At 44.6% G+C, this 18,671-nt stretch overlaps 1 long non-coding RNA gene across 5 annotated transcripts in view; it reads left to right on the top strand.

Moving 5' to 3' along the window:
* LOC138760500 (uncharacterized) overlaps positions 1–18,671 on the top strand; it is an 81,068-nt gene that overhangs the window by 55,397 nt on the left and 7,000 nt on the right. Inside the window, exon 1 of one of the 5 annotated variants that reach the window (XR_011355667.1) lies at positions 10,396–10,510. The exons of the other annotated variants lie outside the window; for them this stretch is intronic. This is a non-coding gene — a long non-coding RNA (uncharacterized lncRNA). Of the gene's footprint in view, positions 1–10,395; positions 10,511–18,671 lie in introns of those variants that run through there. 5 annotated transcript variants of the gene reach the window in all.

The following is an 18,671-nucleotide window of genomic DNA, read 5'->3' as shown; positions in this document are numbered from 1 at the left end:
GGCGGAGCAGGCTCGAAGGGTCGAATTACCTACTCCTGCTCCTATCTTCTATGTTTCTATGTTTCTAATTGTGATCTGTCGCGTGCCAAAGCTGCGAATGGTTGTTCTTCCGCCGCTTGAAGAGCCAGCTGTTGTTGTTTATGCGTCCTTTCAAAATAGTTCGGCGGGAGTAAACTAAGCTTAGCACCCGTGTCTACAAGAAACTTGCGCTTACTCGCATCGTCTTGAAGATACAATAGGCCTGTATTTGCGTCAGCTGCCGAAGCCACTACTGGCAAGCCGGCTCTTTCATTTCCTGCCTTTTTCCTGTAATAGGTACATGACTGGATGCATTTATGGGCATTTGTCCCCAATGGTGATGGTAAAAACACCACTCTCAACGTACGTCAGCACATTCCTCCTTCTTTGATTGGACTGCAGATACAGGAGGCTTGTAGGATGTGGGAGATGTATCTGCTGCCAAAACAGGCTGTATTTGAGCAAACTCTTGTGTAGGAGTACTATAGAGCCTGTCAGCCTCCCGTGCTATGTCATGGGGATGGCAGAAATCCATGTTAGCAATGGGTATGGTGACGCGAGCTGGCAGCTTTGATAGGAATAAGGTTTCCAAAAGCAGGCAATGAGAATGACCATCTGCCAATGCCAGCATCTCCTTCATTAGGTCTGATGGATTCCTGTCACCCAGGCCTTCCATGTTAAAAACACACATGCTGCGTTTATGCCTTGTCAATTCCAATGTATCCAGAAGAAACTGGCGGAACCTGGTGTACTGGTTCTCTGCCGGAGGATTGTCAATAAATTTGCTCAGTCGAGATGCAGTAGCAGTGTCCAACGCACCTACGACATGCCAGAACATTGTGTCCTCCGCCATTATGCCCCGAAGACGAAACTGGGTTTCAGCCTGAATAAGCCAAACCCAAGGTTGATGTGTCCAAAAAGGAGGCAAATAAACTCCAACTCCGTTAACTGCCACCATGGCGGCAGCTGACGCTGCTGCTATAGCTGCATCTGTTATGACTGGCGATTCAAGTTTCAGTTGAATCTTGCAGTCGGGGTCACCAATTGTAGCAGCTACTACGGTAGAGCTACTAAAGAAATACAAACACACGCCAGAGTAATCAACTGAGGACTGGTTTATTGAAGCTTTACAAGTGTCTTTTATTCCCTGTCTATCCCGGGCTCCACAGGACAAGGTGGGATCTTGTTAAGGGATGGCTGCTGGTCTACGGGACCAGCAGGTTTAAATTGAGACTTGTTAACATCCCATGCCTTTCAGCAGGGGATCCAGCTGATCAACGTGCCGTCCCTTGGCACTCAGTACCACTAGCATGCCAGCCCTTAGGTAAGTCCATGTACTGCACTGATGGTGGCGGTTCGCATTACCGCACTGAGTGCTCCTCGGCCCGCTTCACAGCCGCTACATCATCATATTTTAAACCTACTTCAAGCATATAAAACCAAGAATTGCAAAAGAAAATTAATTTTCAGCATTCACACTTGAACTTTCTCACTGCTGATCTTGGTGCAGTCAGTGATGAATATGGTGAAAGGTTTCACCAGGACATTGCAACCATGGAAAAGCGTTATCAGGGCAACTGGAATCCATCAATGCTAGTTGACTATCGTTGGACACTGACATGAGAGGCATCAGATGCTGAGTACAAATGAAAATCAGCAGCAAAACGTTTTTATGTCAGTTGAACTAACACAATGTCTCAGCATCATTATGTGATTAAACATGCTAAATTCAATAAAAAAATAATGTTTCTCCAGTTTCCTATGTACTACTGCAAATCTGAAATTATACTTGTGTTCAGCTTGAAGTTGTCTATAATTGTCATCCTTTTTTTCAAGAAACAAACCTTTTGAAAAAAAAAATTGATGAAAATTGATGAAAAAATTATATTGAACTAACCTATCTCTTACATTTATAATTTTAGTAATTATTCTTTCACAACTCCATCCAATCCTTTTCACTTATTTGTGTATTTAAGTTTATTTCCTGACTTAATTCAATTTTGGGGACCTTAGTTTAAAGTAAGTTATACATTACTGAAATAATGACTGTGGGGTTGAAGAAAGAACTAAACACAATCGGTCAAGCTGGTGAGAGAAAAAAGAATTGTTGATGCTTTGAGCTGAAATTCTTCATCAGCGCTGAGCGATGTTAGCACAGAAATTGATGTACAAAGGAGAGAATGGGAGGGGTGAGACAGACACCACACAGGATTGGTGAACCAGTCGGAGGTGAAGCATGATGGGCATAGTCAGACTGGCTGATGCCAGACAAAGATAGAGACAGGGGAAGAGAAACAAAGGGGTCAAGTGGAAGAAGATGGGTCATACATGGTGGAGTGGGTTATTAGAATACAAAGGGTGCCAATGTTGGAATCTGATAAGTAGAGTAGATGATAATGATAGCTAAAAAAAGAGACCACATGGATCTGAAGATTGGGAGTGGAGGAGATGAGAGAGCAGTGAGGAGAGTGGGGATGGAGGTTGCAGGTGCGGAACTGTATATGCCTCTTATAGTTGCTTGCCATCAACGTGGCTCCTAGGAGACAGGGAATGGCCCATATTTACAGGATCTTATCCTGAATCATTATAGTCAGAGAACAATGTGGTGCAGCAGGAGAAGGTAGGAAGAGGCTCCTGGTCTTATGGATATTTAGTTGAGATCTTTCCTATCCTATACTCCAATCAATGAGTTGACAATGTCTTGGAGGCCGGCCTCCAAGCATGTGCAAATACAAGCATTTTCTGTGCACTGCAGCTTGGTAACTGGAGGTTGGCTGTCTTTGGTTCTGGAATTAACTGCTGCAGCTTCCCTAAAGGTTAGCCCAGTTGCTAGCGGAGGTTAATTGGGAGTGAGGAGCAGCTCTGCAGTAAAACACTGGAGGAAAGTGTCGGGACATTGATATCACCCTGTCCGACACTGGATCTCACTGAGATCGTTTCTGCTGATAAATTTCATGACTTGCATGCTTCACAAGAAAGAGCCAAACAGTGCTGACCATCACACCATGTCACCAGGAAGGATGGATATGGGAATTAAGAGGATGTTGCCATGGATGGAAAATTATAGTCATGATGAGTGAGTGACAGAGCAGTGCATTTTCCTTTGGAATAAAGCATTTGAGGGTAGATTTAACTGGGCAAAATAAAATCATGTTCGGCCAATTTTTGGGAAGGTGTATTTCATACCTTGTCTTTAGTTCTTAACATCACAGTGACTCTAAATCCTTTTCTTGCTCTTTTTGGAATAAGTGGGCCAACGGGTCTGATAGTGACTGCTTCACAACCCCAGGTAGTTGCCCTTGCCTCTCTTATCACCAGAAGGACCATATTAATGAGGTGAAAAGATGCTGTCCCTCCCACACATACTCAATGGCTGTCTGATATGATGACACATCTGACTTCAGAAAAAAAATAGATGCTCCTCTACTGAAATTAATCTTAATTTTGTTTCCTTATGGAGTTCTTAATTAATTATTTTCAAATTTTTAAAGGTTTTGCTTACTTATGGTGGGTTTTTTTTTACCCCCATTGATTACCTTCCCTTTTATTATAAAATAGTGGACTGTTTATGTTTACCTAATAGCCTCTGAAGGGAGCAGATTGACAATTAGTATAGTTGCAGCGGTGCTATGGCGGCACTACAACTCCCAGAAGGCATCAAACCAGCTGTGTGGCATCAGTTGGGTGATGACAGCAGCATGTGCTGGGTGTGTGATTCAGGCTCTTAAAAGGCTGAGCGGGTTATGAAAATGCCTTGTGTGGTTATTTCATCACGTCCACTGTGATTCCAGTGGCCACAAAATGTTTTTTCAGTGATTTTCTTTTCAATGTAACAGAGATCTTATAACCATTTTTATTGTCTGTGATTTGCTAGTACTTTACTTTATTATCATGTTCCTATGTAATATTTACTTGATGAAACCAATAAAAATGACTGAAAAAGATAAAGTGATGAAGAAGGAACTATTGAGGATTAATAACTGGGAGATAACTAACATTTTAGTTTAGTATTTTATTCAAAAGACAGATTGAAGGAAGTTCATTTTATTCCAAGCTAGTGAGTAATCCAAAGTTATGAATCACGGTGAGCAAAAGTTGTGAAAAGAGTATGAGAATGAGGCTGTAATTTATGTGAAACCTTTAATGTTAAGGCAGATAATATTTTGGTGGAACTGCATAAATATTTTTTACAGTAACAGCTTTCTTGAAGTTATAAAATAGGTTTCAGTCACTCAAAGAACTAAAAGAGATTTATGGACTATAAATGGAAGCTGATACAAGTGTGGAGGAGGCCTAGTGGTGCGAAATTGTCATGTATCCTACATGGGCAGGCACTCAGTACAGACTTCTGGATTTCCTCAGTGTCAAGAAAGTGGTATGCTGTCGCGGCGGCTACACTGCTCCTGCAATAACAACGCAACCAGATGGGTTGAGCTCAGTGAGCTTACTGGTTTATTGCAGGCTGCCGGGCTGCATTTGTACACCCAGCCCGGACCTGGCTGAGAACTGCGCTGGAGGGCGCTGACGTCACCCAAGCATCATGTGGTCCCCCAGCGCGGGTTTCTGAGCCCCAAGCTGGAAGGGAAACCCCCCCGATGGCGTCATTTTGGTCGGCTGCCCTGCCGCATGGCTTACAAGCAGGGCTGGTTCACCTGCCTAATGGTGAGCTGCCACACTGCCTCCAATACTAGTTATATCACTACATGATTGAATAAAATGAGATGGAAATATGGTACATATGACAGGAAAGAACAGGTCTAAAGTGAAAGCCTGCAACATTTAAGAAAGTTATGAAACTCCAAAACCTGGAACGGTGTAATTTACTTTTCTTATGGAACCCATATGACAACAGCATATTCACTCTGGTACTAGCTACATATTGAGGAAGGAGGCACAATTGTCTAGTTTTTCTTTCTGTTAGTTAGCCAGGGTTCCCACCCATAATTGTAGAGAAACACTGAAAATAAAAAGCAAAGTGTATTCACTTCTGGGTAGGTCTTCACGTACATGATAGTCATGGAGTAGATAGTTATTGAGAATTAGCTAATTTCATTTTAACAAATGTGTGACTAAACCCCTTTTCTCACCATTGATTAACTCAAAGAATGAAATGATGCAGGGATGGAGAGTAGTTTGTTCCTTAAAACTGTGGGATTTATCGGATGGCATCAGCTGTCAATAACTGATTCTACTGAAATGTTAATGAATTCTGGACATAATTTGATGTGGGCAATGTCTGAATGGACTTTCTGGAGAGTCCATCAATAATAAATCCAGAATTTATTTATTGAAAACTTACTGACAACCCAGTAAATACTCTGGGCCAATGAATCAATATTTTCTTGCACAAGGGATGTGCAAAGAATAAGAATTTGCTCAAACAACTAGCTGAATTCCTCAATGCAGTGATTGCTTTGCAGAGAGCATTCATTGCATTCATCGGTTTGAAATGATCTTTGAATGTTGAATCTGCTCCTCTCAACTTTCCATTTAGATATAAGGTCACCTCAGGTTATTTTTCACGCAAGATGTTGTTACGTGGTTACAAATGTATCAATATTCGAGCTAGAACCCTTTTGCATAATTATAAACCCATTCCTCCGACATGTTAAGGTTCAGGAGAAATGAGAGCAGCCTAAAGTTGATATTGCATTTGAACAAGAAAGTCTGCAGATGCTGGGGTTCAAGTGCAATACCCAAACATGCTGGAAAAGCTCAACAGGTCACTCACCATCCATGGAACGCAAAGGATGCCCAGTGTTTCAGGTCTGGGCCCTTCATCATATCAGACTTTCTTGTTTATCCTCATACTACTGTAAACTCTTTGATGGGTACCTGAAATATCTCCATCAATTAGACCCGTTGAGATTAATAGGATTTTATCACTATATACTCAGTCATATCTTACATGCTGTTGGCCTGATTCCTGAGGGAGGGGATTGGGTAATACTATGTTTATTAAGAATCCTGGAAGGGAAGGAGTTACAGTATCAGGAGCGAGCCAACCAGAACAATAACTGTAATACATTCCACCACATTCACCCCCTTCTTTTGAAACAAAGTCTGGTAGATGAAGTGTCAGGGTCTATTCAGAGTCTGTTTACAGGTTCTGTCTATCTGGTGGTTCTGTCAGTGGAACTGCTTTGGTGTTGCTGTAGGCTCCTGGGCAGTGCTTTGTGTGATGGGCTGCGATTCGAATGGCTGAACAGAATCATGTGGGGTTGGATTGGTGGGGGGTGGAATATGGGTTAAGGTTGGGACAATGGAGCTAGTGCCAATGGTGAGGTCAAATCCTCGGCCGTGTCTCGGCTAGTCATGGGGAGGGGGGAGGTGCTGCTTGATCGACAATCGTCAGTTCAGTGAGTGCCTGAGTTGCAGGGACCTCTTCATATGCCAGGTCCCAGACAGAGACAGTGTCTCTCTGCCCATCCTGGTACTGGACATACTGGGGGTTTGCATAGAGGAGGTGGACCTTCTCGACCAGGGGATCTGACTTGTGGGTTCTGGTGTATCTTCGAAGTAGCACAGGTCCTGGGGTTGTCAACCAGACTGGGGAAGGAAAATAATTTTTCATGCAGGGTTGTATTTGTTGCTGTACAGAGGAGGGACTGGGTGGTGAGGAACACCTCTGGTAGGATCTCTTTCCACCAGGAGACAGGCACCCCTTTTGAGTTGAGGGCCAGGAGCACTGCCCTCCAGATGGTGCTGTTCTCCCTTTCCACCTGGTCATTCCCTCGGGGGTTATAGCTCGAGGCTATGGCTTTAGCCAGCAGGTATTGGTGCAACTGTGCAACTCCTCAGTCATAAATGAGGACCCCCAGTCACTGTGAATGTAACTTTGGTATCCAAAGAGCAAGAAGAGGTTACACAGGGACTTAGTGACAGTGTCTGTAGTCACATCTGGGCAGGGGATGGTAAACGAGAATCGTGAATATTTGTCAACAATGCTGAGAAAACATGTTCTGGTTTGTGGAGGGAAGAGAGACCTTAAAGTCCATACTTAGATGTTCGAAGGGGCGAATGGCCTTGATCAGATGAGCTTTCTCCAGCCAGTAGAAGTGTGGCTTGCACTCCTCGCAGTCCGTGCAGCTGCGGATCAGCTCTCTGATGTCCTCTATCAAGTACGGGAGGTGGCAGGCTCTCACAATGTGATAGAGTCTGGTGACTCCAGGGTGGCAGATGCTGTTATGTAGGGCTTGGAAGTGATCTGCCTGCGATTTGGCACAGGTACCCTGGGATAAGGCATCGGGAGTCTCATTGACTTCCCGGGTTGGTACAAGATCTCGTAGTTGTAGGTCGACAGTTCAATTCTCCACCTCAGAATCTTGTCATTCTTAATTTTTTCCTGCTGTTTCTTGTTAAACATAAATGTGACTGCTTGTTGGTCAGTCAGTAGGGTGAACAGTTTGCTGGCTAGGTAATGTCTCTAGTGGCATACAGCTTCCACTATGGCCTGGACCGCTTTCTCAATGGCTGAGTGCCAGAGTACGGGGCCCTGGAGTGTACGTGAGAAAATTGCCACCGGCCTGCCCACCTGGTGCATCATGGCAGCCAAGGTGAAGTTGGATGCATCACTCTCAACCTGGAATGGGATGGATTCATCTACAGTGTTCATCTATGGCTATCTTGGCAATGTCTCCTTTGATGCAAGTGAAGATCACTTAGGCTTTTGCTGACGGGGGACATGTAGTCATTTTTACCGGGGGTGGACTTTGTCTGCATAATTTGGGACCCATTGTGCATAATATGAAAGGAACCCCAGCCACTTTTTCAGGGCCTTAAGGTTTTGGGGGAGTGGGAGCTCCAGCAGGGGCCGCATACGCTCAGGGTCGGGTCCAATGACTTCATTTCCACCACGCACCCTAGTATAGCCAGATGTGAAGTGCAGAACATGCATTTCTTCTGGTTATATGTGAGATTTAGAGCTTTTTCTGACTGGAAGAATTTTTGCAGGTTAGCGTCATGGTCCTGTAGGTCATGGTCACGTTGTCCAGGTAGGGGAACCTGGCTTTCAGTTGGAGGTCTCCCTCTGGAAGACTGAAACTCTGTTCATGACTCCAAAGGGGAGCCCGAAAAAATGGTAGAGGCAGCCATCTGTCCTCCGGGTGGATGGGGAGCTGGTGATTGGCTGACTTGAAGTCAATGGTGGAGAAGATCCGGAATTAGGCAATCTCGTTCACCATGTCGGTTTTGCATAGGTGAGGGTAGGTGTCCAAAAGGGTGAACTGGTTGATTGTCTGGCTATAGTCTATGACCATTCTGTGCTTCTCTCTTCTCTTTACCAAACCTGCCTGTGCTCTCCAAGTGCTGGTGCTGGACTCTATGATGCCCTCTGTCAGGATTCGCTTAACTTCAGTCTTGATAAAGGTTTTGACCCAGGGACTGTATTGCCTGCTCTTAGCTGCTACAGGCTTACACTCAGTCTTCAAACAGTGGGGACGGTGGGACCTCGAGGGTGGACAGAACACAGGTCATGAGCAGTGGGCAGTGTTCGGGTCACTGATTAGCTGTGGTCAGGGAGATGAGCGGGTGTTTCGGCAGATGGTTATTACGGACAGTGAGGGCGGGGTGAGGCCCATCATATTCCATCAGAACACTTTTAAGTTGGCACTGGAAGTCAAGCCCCAGTATGACTGGTACACAGAGTTGTGGCATCATGAACAATTTAAAATTCTTTTACTTGGTGCCATCCACGGTTTAGTGTTACTCTGCAGCTCCCTCAGATTTCGGCCGAGTGGGACTTGGAGGCAAACAATATTTTATGTTGGACTGGGGTCACTATGAGGGAATGGACTGTACAGTACCCAGGCATATGAAGCTTTCCATGCTTCCAGTGTCAAATAAGCAGTGTGTTATGCAGCCATTTACCTCAATGTCCATGGTAGATCTTTTTAATTGATGTAGGCTGCTCTGATCCTGAACAATGAACGCCAGTGTCAATTTGTTATCTGACTCGCTGTTACTGTATGTGCACGTCAGTGGCCTCCAAGATGTCTGCCCCAAAGATGGTTGCCCCCATGGATTGCACACGGTTACAGCCGGAAGTGACGTTGACTCTGGCCATTGTGCTCGGGCCCCACCGTGCTATTTTACACGACCAGAAGTGGGACCGTAAGTGACACAGTCCAAGATAGCAATGATCACTTTCGCACATGGTGCTGCAAGGGGAAGGTCTGGACCTACAAACTCTTGCATAGTGTCCTTTTCTTCCGCAGCTGGAGCAGGTCGCGCTTCTGGCAGGGCCGTTCTTCTGTGGGTGTTTTATCTGGTCGCAATGATAGCATTTTGGGTGCTCAGTGTTAACGGCTGCAATTTGGAACCCCATGTCCCAAGATGGTAGCGCCAAAACTCTCCACGTGGCGGTCGCATTTTGTTGGGCTGTCTCTAGTGCCTTTGCGAGATAATCCACATCCTGCAGGGTCTGATTGTCCTTCTCCAGGAGCCTTTGTCTGATATGATCAGACCTGAGGCCAGCCACATAGGCGTCCCCCCCCCCCCCATCCCCCCGGTAGACAGCTGTTGTAATGACAGTGCAGCCACAAGCTTGGCTTAACTCCTGTAAAGACAAAATGTATTTGTCAATGGGCCCACCAGGAACTTGTTAATGGCTGCCCAGGAGATATCTGTCATAAATTACGAAGCCCCATAGCATCTGAGTAAGTCTCACAATCTCTAATCATGTGGAAGACACAATGGCTGGCCTGTGCAAACTTCAGGACTCTCTTGTCCATCTCTTTCAGAATACCGCGTCACCTCCTAAATGCGTTCAGGCAGTGCAGCCACTGATCAAATTTTACGGAGGCCTCTGGATCCTTGGGATAAGTGTCTAGCTTCTCCACTCGAATTGCTTTGTCCATGGCATGTAAGAATATTATAATTTCACAAAAGACATCTCATTTACAGAAACTTTGAAGAACGCCTATGGAGACTTCACAAGTAGGTGCTAATTGGACTGATGCTGTGAAGTAAATGGACTATTCTCTTTAAAGCAACGGATACCCAGGCAGAAACTGATTCCAATGCCAGCAATCTGTCTGGTTGCAGTTTGTTGTTCTAAGAGGGGTCGTGTAGTTTTGCAAACAGAGAGAGAGAGAGAGAGAGAGAGGACTAAATAGGATTTCTCTTTTTGAGACAGGGACAGAGAGTTCTGTAGTGGCTTTTGGGAGGCTGCAACTTGGCAACTTGGCAACTTGGCAAAATGGCAAGCTTGTTAAAACCCCAAGTTGAAGACGGGTTGTGAGTTCTGAGTTCAGCCTCTTGAAAACTCTTGTAGTCCTTACAAGAGGAAATGGCTGGCTAGAGTGTTTCTCCTGAAATAAGGGAAATGAGAGGAACTCTGTGGTGACCTGGAAGAAGAAGTTATCATTTGGAAAACGAATGATGGGGCGTTTCTTCGGCAAGACACTGAAGTGGCTGATCAGAAGGAATCAGTTTGTGTGTGTCCAACAAGCAACAAATCTCTCTCTGAAACCAACAAGAACCTTCCTGAGCGGTAACCATTTACCTTTAAGCACCAGAGCTTTGTGAAAATTCATAAATGTTAAATTCTGTGCATAGCATAAGGATTGCATGATACCGGTGAACTTGGAGGAGTGAGAAGTGAGATTGGATTGTGAATCAAAGAACTTTCCTGAACATATAGATAATTACATACACGTGCACTTAGAATTAGAATTCTGGGGTTAATTTAGGTTAAGTTAATAGTAATAAATTAAAGTTTGATCCTGTTTTTATGTTTAAAGAAAATTAAAAGCAACTTTTGTTTAAGTAACCATTTGTCTTGGTGAATGTCTATTGCTGCTGGGTTTTGGGGTCCTCTGGACTCATAACAATGACATTGGCCCGATTCCAAGGTAGTACTGAAAGAGGGGATTGGGTGATGCTGCCTTTATTAGGGGGGGAGGAGTTACAGTATTGGGACAGCCAACTTATACAATGATTGTAATAGTGTTCCACCACACCTACCTTGAAGATGTTCTTCTCAGAGCTGATGGAATGCCCAGGGCTGTAAAGTTGGTTACCCTTTAATTCCTGATTGCCTGCATGTCCTGATGAGATTCTCCAGCACATTTGTGTATTGCTGTTGAATTGCATGTTGTGCACTTCCTTTAAATAAATCCTCATTGGGAGGTATTCTGAGTTCACGCAGAGTCTTATTTTTAGAGAACTTTGAGCCACTTATAAGCATGCAATGTGGTTGTCTTCTACGTAGAAATATTTGATGCTGACAATTTTTCTGCCAGGAGATGGTGCTAAATCTCTTGCAATATATGGCCAAATTTCTTAGCTCATGACAAATTTTAATTGACTACATAAAATTAAAATACTTTACACTGAAGAGTTCAGATAGACATTAGCTCATTTTCAAAATACAGGACAAACTTTTCTCTGGTTAAATGCCAAAACAATTTCAGCTTGAAGCATATTACTTCTGTGGTGAACAGATGAAAGATACAGGCCAAGAAATTGAAACACACATAATCATACTTTACAGCACCAATGCATGAAGAACTCCAGAATTCTAAAGTCACTCAATGTATCATTGGATGCCATTTCTGTTATCTGCCCTTTGAATAAAAAATAGTCTGACATCACGCCTATGCAGTTTTGCCTCTGTGCCATTCTGAACACCAGCATGAGCAGAACACAGGCTAACCATGGAAATCTAAATTAGGTGGTCATTTACTTTCAACTCAGACCCCACATTCCTCATACACTCTAACAGTAGACTACACAGCCATATCTCAGGTCTCTTGCTTGACCTCCAGCCACACCCTAATTTGACAATTTCCAAACCCTGCACTTTGAAAATACAGGACTAGATCCATCAGTACTGGAGCACCACAGGGCTGTGCTCTTAGCCCCCTGCTCTACTCGCTATGCACCTATGGCCGTGTGGCATGGTACAACAATAACACCATCTAATAATTCACTGATGATACCATGGTAGTGTAGCGGGAGCACCACGTGAACAACAGAATCACGCACAGCCACAGCAGTTTAGCAAGTGCATTACTAGAGCTCATACCCTCCAACGATGTCCCAGTTCTCCAGCTACAAGCCAGGCACCAGCAATTAGGAAAAGCGCGCGAATAAGAGCCCACGCTTTTTATGGCATCCGACACCCGAGACTGGAAAGTGATGTTACTACCACATCCCAGAAGGCTCAGCGTGAAACGCGCAGAGGGAACTATAAAAGCTGTGGTTAAGCACACTAAAAGAACTGATTCTTGACTCTAATGTCTCCAGTGTCGTTTATTGCCACTTGCATAAGGTAGTGCCGTCAGATAGGCCACTACATATTTTGATGACCCCAACGGGCCTCAGCTACACTGAGTCCCAAATGTCTGATATGGATGAGCAACTGACGACTTCGAAGGTGGAGGTCGATGCAGCCTCTCTGGCTGCAGCACCGGTGGTGATTAATGCAGTAGCAGTTCGCCTGCCTCCATTCTGGTTGGATCAGCCACGTAGCTGGCTGTAATTGGCCAAAGTGCAATTTGTGCTTCGGAATGTTACATTTGAGGACACAAGATATTGGTACATTGTGAGTACATTAGACACTACGACTGCCACAAGGGTGAGTTCATTCATCAATAACCCGCTGGTGGACCAGAAGTACACTAAATTCTGGAATATTTTGCTGGAAACATTTGAGCTCTCTCATCATGATTGGGCTATATGGATTTTGAATATGCAAGAACTGGGGGATCGTAGTCCATCCCAGTTAATGCAAGAGCTGGTATCACTAGCCACAGGCCATACAGATTGCTTTCTTTTCGAGGCACTGTTTTTATCGAAATTACCAATGCATGTGGCGGCGGGAGTGGCACACATGAGTTTTGCAGAGCCGCATTTGGTAGCAAAAAAAGCTGACCGACTTTATGGCCTTCCACAGGCTAACAGATTGCAGATGCAGCCCATCTGTGTGGCTGAGTTGTCCGAGCCCCCCGAAATACCAAGACCTCCACCATGTGCGGCAGTATAGTGACCATGTCCCGATCAAGGAGACAAAAGTTCCAGATACTGTTTTTATCATCGCCGGTGGGGTCGCTCTGCCTAAGAATCCTTGCACTTACCCAGGTCCACCACCATGTCAGGGAAACGGACCTGCCAACTGCCGTTAGTGGCCTCGACGGATGGTACAGAACAAGGTCTACTTTATTTACATGACATGATTTTGGGGGCGGATAACTTGATAGATACAGGGGCTGAGTTCAGTATTGTTCCCCCGACATAATTTGAGTTGGCACAAGGTGCACGTACTCCACCGCTTCCATCAGTTAATGGTACCACGATTCCTACTTTTGTAATGAGGAAGGTCACGATACCTATGGGTTCAGCGGTATTCTACTGGAAGTGCGCAGTGGCCTCAGTAGGTTTTCCCCTGTTAGATGCAGATTTTTTGAGACAGCATGGTCTCCTGGTTGATATACATAAATGCCGTCTGTTAAACACGGCTAACTTCCAAAGTTTGCCCCTTAAAAGAATGTGTCGTTCTTTCCAACCGGTAAGAATTCAGGCGATTCAGCAGAATGCATACGCCTCGATACTTAAAGAGTTCCCGGGACTGTTGACGACTAATTTTAAGGATAATAAGCCGTGGCATGGTGTATATCATTACATTGATACAACTGGTCCACCTGTTTATTCTAGGGCCTGTAGGCTTCCAAAAGACAAGCTTACAATTGCAAGAGCAGAATTTGTAGTAATGGAGGAATTAGGGATGGTATGCAGGTCCAAATGTCCATGGGCTTCACCCCTTCACATGGTGCCTAAAAGCTGCGCTGGTTTGTGGCCTTGTGGGGACTACAGGTGGTTAACGATATAACCATCCCTGACCGCTATCCAATCCCTCATATTCAGGATTTCTCAGCATGGTTGGCTAACGCTAATATATTTTCCAAAGTAGATTTAGTGAAGGGATACTATCAGATTCCAGTTCACCCTGAGGATGTTCCAAAGACGGCTATTTTAACCCCCTTTGGTCTCTTTGAATTTATCAGAATGCCGTTTGGTTTGAAGAACGCAGTCCAGATGTTTCAAAGATTGATGGACATTGTCACTAGGGACTTAGAAGGAACCTTCGTGTATTTGGATGACATCCTCATAGTGAGCCCCGATGAGAAATCGCATAAACGACACCTCCGTCTCCTGTTTGCTAGATTACAGGATTTTGGCCTGACAGTCAACCCTGCAAAATGCCAATTTGGTACGGCTGCAATTGATTTTCTCGGCCACAGATTTCTCATACTGGAACTAGACCGTTGCCGGACAAAGTGATTGCCATATGCAAATTTCCCTGGCCTCTTACTCGGAAGGATTTGCAACGATTCATAGGAATGGTTACCTTTTACCATCTTTTTATTAGAGGAGCAGCAGCTGTGATGCGCCCACTGTTTGACCTATTAAATAGAAAAAGATCAAATATATTGCTTTGGGATGAGGAAGCGGACATGGCTTTCAAAAGAACTAAGGATTCTTTGGAATCTGCAGCAAGTCTTACCCACCCAGATCACGAACCGCCCCTCTCGCTAACTACAGATGCATCTGAGCATGCAATTGGTGCAGTGTTGCAACAACACGTAGAAGGACAATGGATGCCACTTGCATTTTATAGCAGACATCTTCAATCTACAGAGATGAGATATAGCACATTAAATGGAGAATTACTGTTGTTGTGCCATTTTAGATACATGTGGAGGGTCACGTGTTTATGTCCTTTACTAATCATTAACCCCTTGTGCAGGCCATGAGTATGATATCTGACCCATGGTCCGCGAGACAGCAACGCCAATTGTCATTAATCTCTGAGTTCACTACTGACATTCGGTATGTCGCCGGTTTTTCCAATCCAGTGGCAGATGCCCTATCGAGACCACCTGTCTCTGCAGTCCAGGGTGGAATCGACATGGCACAATTGGCGAAAGACTAGCAGCGGGATGAGGAGGTACAAGCCTACAAAACCGCCATTAAAAGTCTCCAGGTTGAGGAAATCACTACTGAGGCAAGCGGTCCCACACTCCTTTGCGACATTTCCACAGGACACCCTAGACCCATTCTACTGGTTAGCTGGCGCAGGAAGATCTTTGATGATATACATAATTTTTCACATCCTTCCATTAGATCTTCTGTTAAACTAGTGTCAAATCGTTATGTGTGGCACGGTCTAAAGAGAGATGTCACCCTGTGGGCCAAAACTTGCCTTCAGTGCCAAAAGGCTAAAATTCACAGACACACGCGTGTACTGCCTGAAAGATTCTCCATGGTGGATGCAAAATTTCAGCACGTCCACGTGGATGTAATTGGACCTTTGCCAGTCTGTCAGGGGATGAGATATTTATTTACTGTTATTGACCGTTTTAGTCGTTGGCCGGAAGCAATCCCTATGCAGGCAGCCGACATGGAGACGTGTGCACGAACCTTTATTTTTAATTAGGTTGCACGATTTGGTGTACCTAGTCACATCACTTCAGATAGAGGTATGCAGTTCACTTCCCACTTGTGGACACAGATTTCAAATTTCTGTGGAAGTAAATTACACCACACAACCGCCTATCACTCTCAGTCAAATAGACTTGTGGAACGGTTCCATAGACATTTAAAGTCGGCACTTTAAGGCAAGACTGCAGGGGCCGAACTGGATGGGATGAATTACCATGGGTGCTATTGGGAATATGTACAGCACCAAAGGAAGGATTGTCAGTTTCAACTGCTGAGATGATCTATGGAACTTCACTATCCATTCCAGGTGACATACATTTCAGTAGTGACATAAATCAGACAGCTGACTTGGATATTTTACGTCTTGTGAGAGATAGCAATAGGGCAAAACAACCCTATCCCACGGTTTTTCACGGGAGTTCCAAATATCAGGTTCTGCACAACCTACTGACTGTAGAATTCATGATGGTTAGGAAAGGTCAAAAAGGCTCAGCATTTCAATGCCCATATGAGGGGCCCTTTAGGGTAATCAGGCGAGAAGGTATAGTATTTACATTAGACGTAGGGGGCAAAGAGTATATGTTCACAATTGAACGACATGAAACCGGCAAAAACTGACCTTTTAAGACCGATCTTGTCACCATTGAAACGTCCCAGAGGTCACCCCAGGCTGAACTACCAGCAGGAACCTGCATCAGGCAGCCATGATTCTGGGGGGGGGGGGGTGTAGCGGGAGCCCCACGTGAACAACAGAATCGTGCACAGCCACAGCAGTTTAGCAAGCGCATTGCCAGAGTGCATAACCTCCAACGATGTCCCAGTCCTCCAGCTACAAACCAGGCACCAGCAATTAGGAAAAGCATGCGAATAAGAGCCCATGCTTTTTATGGCACCCGACACCCGAGGCTGGAAAATGACGTCACTTCTGCATCCCAGAAGGCTCAGCATGAAATGCACAGAGAGAACTATAAAAGCTGTGGTTAAGCACAATAAAGTAGCTGATTCCTGACTATACTATCTCCAGTGTCATTTATTGCCTTATTGCCACTTGCGTAAGGTAGTGTCATCTCATAGGCCATTACAGTAGTGAGTTTTATAAAAAGTGGTGTTGAATCAGCATACAGGAGGGAGATTGAAAACTTGGCTGAATAGTGCATTAACAACAATCTCACACTCAGTGTCACCAAAACCAAGGAGCTGATTGTTGACTTCAGGAAGGGAAAGCCAGAGGTGTACACTCCAGTGATCACTGGGGGAATCAGAGGTGGAGACAGTGAACAAATTTAAATTCTTGGGAGTCACTATCTCAGAAGATCTTTCCTGGACCCAATACATAAAATGGCATAATGAAGGATGCACATCAACACTTTGTCTTCCTCGGGAGTTTGTGGAGGTTTGGTATGACATAAGAAACTCTGGCAAATTTCTACAGATGTGTGGTGGAAAGTGTGTAGGTCAGCTGCATCATGGTCTGCTATGTGGACACCAATGCCCCTGAGTGAAAAGCCTGCAAAAAGTATTGGACACAGCCCAAGACGTTACAGGAAAAACCCTCCCCAGCGTCGAGAACATCTACAAGGAACACTCCCTTCGGCGAGTAGCAACAATAATCAAGGATCCAAATCACCCAGAACATGCTCTGTTCTCACTGCTACCATCAGGAAAGAGGTGTTTAAGGAGATTCGGTATGCCACCTCACTCCAATAGTAAACCATGTCACTTCCAGATGATTCCATCTATTATCCAATAGCAGACCACATCCCTGAGAGATGATGCCATCCATTCTCCAATAGTGAACTACATCCCTGACAGATGAATCCATCAATTCTCCAAAGGTAGACCACATCCCCAACAGATGACTCCATCCATTCTCTAATAACCACTCCACCCGAAGGAATACTCGCACTCCTCTCTCCAAACACCTGACTTTTCTTTCAAACAACAATCATAATATATTGTTCAACACTTGACCCCACACACAACCTATGCTTCAAACCCCTGAACCCCATCGCTCAACTCCATTTTAAACCCAAAATATATCTCTCTGCCATGTCATCCAATTCAATTTGTAACAAATAATCAAAGCCTCCTTCCCAATTCCCTACACCACTTCCAGCCATGAATTGTAACCCTTCTCCTCGGATTTGACTCTGTATCAACCAACTCTCCAAACCTTCCCTTCCTCATCCCTCCCCCTCCCAATGATCATTTTTTTTACAGCAAGGTAGAAGCCAATTCCAGCCATTTAAACCCATGCTGCCTAATTATATCCAAATTAACCTACAATCCCATATATTTTAAAGGGTGAGAGGAAATCAGAGCATTTGGGGTAAACCCATACAGGGAAACATGCAGACAGTGCCGGATTCAAACCTGGGTCACGGGTGCTGTAATAGTGCCACACTAAACCATTATGCTAAATGTGCCAGAATCCTCAGAATCAGAATCAGAATTTATTGTCATGAACAAATCATGAAATTCGGTGTTTTGTGGCAGGGTCATAGTGCAAACATAACCATCTTTTAACAATACTATAAAATATAAAAAGAATACTGCATGAAAAGTAAGGCAGTGTCTTTGGTTCATTGATTATTCAGGAATCTGATGGCAGTGGGGAAGAAGCTGTCTCCTTGTCCCATTGATGCTCGTCTTTAGGCTCCTGTACCTTTTTCCTGATAGTAGCAGAATGAAGAGGGCATACCTGGGTGGTGCTTGTGATATCACAGGCCGAGTTAACAACCCTTTGGGGTTTATTCTTGTCCTGAGTGTTGGTGCCTCCATACCAGAAAATGATGCAATCAGCCAGAATGCTCTCCATGGTTCACCTGTAGAAGTTTATGAGAGTCTCCTTAATCTGAATCTCCTTAAACACCTCATAAAGTATAGGCACTGGCCAGCCTTCTTCATGATTGCATCGACATGGAGGATAGATCCTTGAGATGTTGGCACCCAGAAATTTGAAGTTCTTGACTCTCTCCACTACTGAGCCCTCAATGAGGACTGGGTCATGTTTCCCTGACTTCCTCTGAAGTCCACAATCATCTCCTTCATTTTTCTGATGTTGAGCGCAAGGTTGATGTCATTACACCCATTAATGAGCTGATCTATCTCCCTCCTGAACATTTCCTCATTGTCGTTTCTGATTCTTCCAACAACTGTCGTTGGGTGTTGGAACCCATGTGCCAACACCCAATTATTGATCACATCTC

Source organism: Narcine bancroftii, chromosome 4, assembly GCF_036971445.1.
Source record: "Narcine bancroftii isolate sNarBan1 chromosome 4, sNarBan1.hap1, whole genome shotgun sequence".
NCBI lineage: Eukaryota > Metazoa > Chordata > Chondrichthyes > Torpediniformes > Narcinidae > Narcine > Narcine bancroftii.
Note: the sequence above shows the minus strand (reverse complement) of the source record. Positions and strands in the feature narration are given on the sequence as shown.